Source organism: Austrofundulus limnaeus, unplaced genomic scaffold (genome assembly GCF_001266775.1).
Source record: "Austrofundulus limnaeus strain Quisiro unplaced genomic scaffold, Austrofundulus_limnaeus-1.0 Scaffold10, whole genome shotgun sequence".
In the NCBI taxonomy this organism is placed as follows: domain Eukaryota; kingdom Metazoa; phylum Chordata; class Actinopteri; order Cyprinodontiformes; family Rivulidae; genus Austrofundulus; species Austrofundulus limnaeus.
This window is the reverse complement of record NW_013952412.1, coordinates 3,962,101-3,964,880: the sequence shown is the minus strand read 5'-3', so window position 1 is coordinate 3,964,880 and position 2,780 is coordinate 3,962,101. Positions and strand designations below refer to the sequence as shown.

The 2,780-nt window shown below is 36.6% G+C and overlaps 1 protein-coding gene across 2 annotated transcripts in view; it reads right to left on the bottom strand.

Annotated features, from left to right (window-relative positions):
* The window catches only part of kiaa1549lb (KIAA1549-like b), a 71,076-nt gene that overhangs the window by 38,657 nt on the left and 29,639 nt on the right, over positions 1 to 2,780 (bottom strand). The window lies entirely within an intron of this gene.

Sequence of the window (2,780 nt, the reverse complement as noted above, 5' to 3'; positions counted from 1 at the left end):
AGAAGAAGAAGAAGAAGAAGAAGAAGAAGAAGAAGAAGAAGAAGAAGAAGAAGAAGAAGAAGAAGAAGAAGAAGAAGAAGAAGAATAAAAGAGATGGCCAACGAAGAAGACGGTATATTTGCCGTGCTGCAGGAAAGCTGTCATGTGTTAAACCTCGTCTCAGCCTCGGTCATTTTAAGAAGAGGTTTACAAAGAAACCAAGGTCTGAAGCTACGAGTTAACCTCTACAATTATAATATTGTATTGTGATAAAGCTGGTGATTTACATACTGTACCTAGCTCAGGCAGGTTTGGGATGTAAGCCAAACTTCCTAAAAGTCTAAGAAAGTGAACCAAAGGCAGACATTTGTGTGCAACCAAGGGGAAGTAGGAAACAATCCTCCAAGTGGAACAAATGAAATTATTCAAGAGGCAGCAGCCATAGGCTGAAGGCTACCTCTAAAGAACACAAAGGATTCAATGTTTTKTGTCTTTGAAAAATGTTATAGCTCATTGAAAGACAGACAGAAATAGAGAGCAGTTACTACCATCAAGATGCTGCAGGTGCTTATCAGACCAATATGGCTGACATGTTCTCTCATCCACTTCTATCCTCTTTGCTGCTTTTATTCTCGGGACATCCTCATCCATATAGGGGTTCTTTTATCCATTTATAAAGCTTAGCAGTCGTGTCACATCTCCCACCCTCTCAGCATGTTTCCTCTCCTAAAGTGCAGCAGCTCTCCCTCATCGACAACTCCATCAGTGTTGGAGGAGCAGGAGCAGAGGGCTTCTGTGGAGCCGTTTGAGCTTCATTTTGTTCACAAGAGAATGATAGAAAATTCTTATGTTTTTTATTGTTGTTTTTTTTTTTGTCTTGATTGTTTTTTTCTTAAATCTGTACATGTAAGATTTAAAAAAATCCCAAATCAAACATCTATAGTGTAAAATAATAGGTGCTCCTAAATGGCATTAATTTGCAAAAGAATTAGCATAACTCTTCTAAAACATTAGTTTTCAGGGGAATAATTTGATGAATTTCACTGACTGCCCTTTCTTCATGCTGTATTTGTGATCCSTTTCAATTCCTTTTCTTCAGTAAATCACTAATGTGCTAAAATGTGATTAGGAAATTACCACTCTGCCACTTTTTAATCCATCCTTAAAAATTGGTGATACAGACGAAGGAGCAGCAATAAGAAAATTACACTCTCACATTCACAAAGGGACTATTAGCAAAAGAAAAGAAATAAAAAAATCGAGGAATGCGAGTGCTGCTTCAAGGCCACTAAGAGGTTGATGAGAACGTCCACAGCTAATTAGTGAGCCCAGCAGAAACATGGGTTTGGGTGCACGGGATGGGTGCCAGTGCAAGAGGAGGTATGGGGGGGGTGCACCTGTGGTTTGCCACCTGCTCTGGTGGAGCAGAGCATATGGGAGGATTTTAACAATGGACAGGAGAGGAGGATGAAGTGTGCAGATGAAATGAAAGAGGAGTGGAGAAATAAATGGCTGAGAGTTGTGAGGGGGAAAAACAGAAAAAAGGAAAAGTGATTGATGATTGAACTATAGGTCGTACTGGGAGAGGGGGAAAAAAAGGCAATTTCCTACAAGTCTGGAGGACAGCATGCTTACAAAACTAATTCCTTTCACCAGCAGGCTTCAGTCTTGAAAAGGGTTTAAAATGAAAATGCCACAGTGAATGCACAACTGAGAGAAAGTTTTCTTTAACGAAAATATAGATTATGAAAACATTGGTTTCAGGCAACTTATATAATCTTATTGGAAGCATTTGATCTTTTGCTCTTCTGTAGATTGTATATTATATTCACATCAAACTGAGGCTGAAGTCTAATTTAGTCAAAATAAGCACATCTTCAGACTCCTGCTTACATTTTTACATAAGAGGTTGCAGAGATAAGCCTTGGTTTCTCTTCCTAAAGAGAAAAACCCATTGATATTTGGTCTGATCATTAATTTTAGGTTATTCTAATGAGGAATTTTAATGTAATTTTAAAGAGGAAACCTAAAAAAATTGAATATTAASATTTACCAGCTGAAAAGAAAAAATGCTTTCCTAACTCACAAGAAAAATGACAAAAATATAAGATCTTACTGTGCTCAAAAAGGGCTTCAAAAATTATTTAAGATTACATTTCAGATATTTAATTTTAACGACTCATTTATTCATTATATTTTGATAAAATGCAACATTTTAATCAATGCACTAAAGTTACCTAAAACCTGTGTTTGCTGAGAAAACTAATATTTAAACAAAGTAATCCACTCCTCTGAGCGACTGGTTTCCTTTTTTCATTTGGCTTTAGATCCAATTTGTCCACACTGATGCTTGGTGTTTGGCTTTGGAACAAAATCCAAGACTTTAAAAGAAATAGACGCTCATCAAAATACAGGAGGCTGTTGGAAGTTAAACGCCTCGAGATAAATAGTGAATGCAAATAAATCAAAGCTTTAAAAGGCCTGTTGCCCATGTTTAATCAGTGAAGTGGAGGTTATACACTATGAAAGAGTACTATTCAGCAAATATTTAAACACCTACAGTAAGTGCAAACATTTTTGAGACAACTTTTCCAATAAGCTTCTTTAATATCAAATCAATAAATTATTTAGATTATGCAAACAAGTTGATTTGAATTGCCTTTTTTCAGGGTAAAATTATGTCTTTTTGATCATGACTCTTCTTTAAAACCTTGTACCAGCAGGCCCAAACCATAGACCTCATTTCCACACTGATTTTTCTCTCTCTCTCTCTCTCTCTCTCTCTCTCTCTCTCTCTCTCT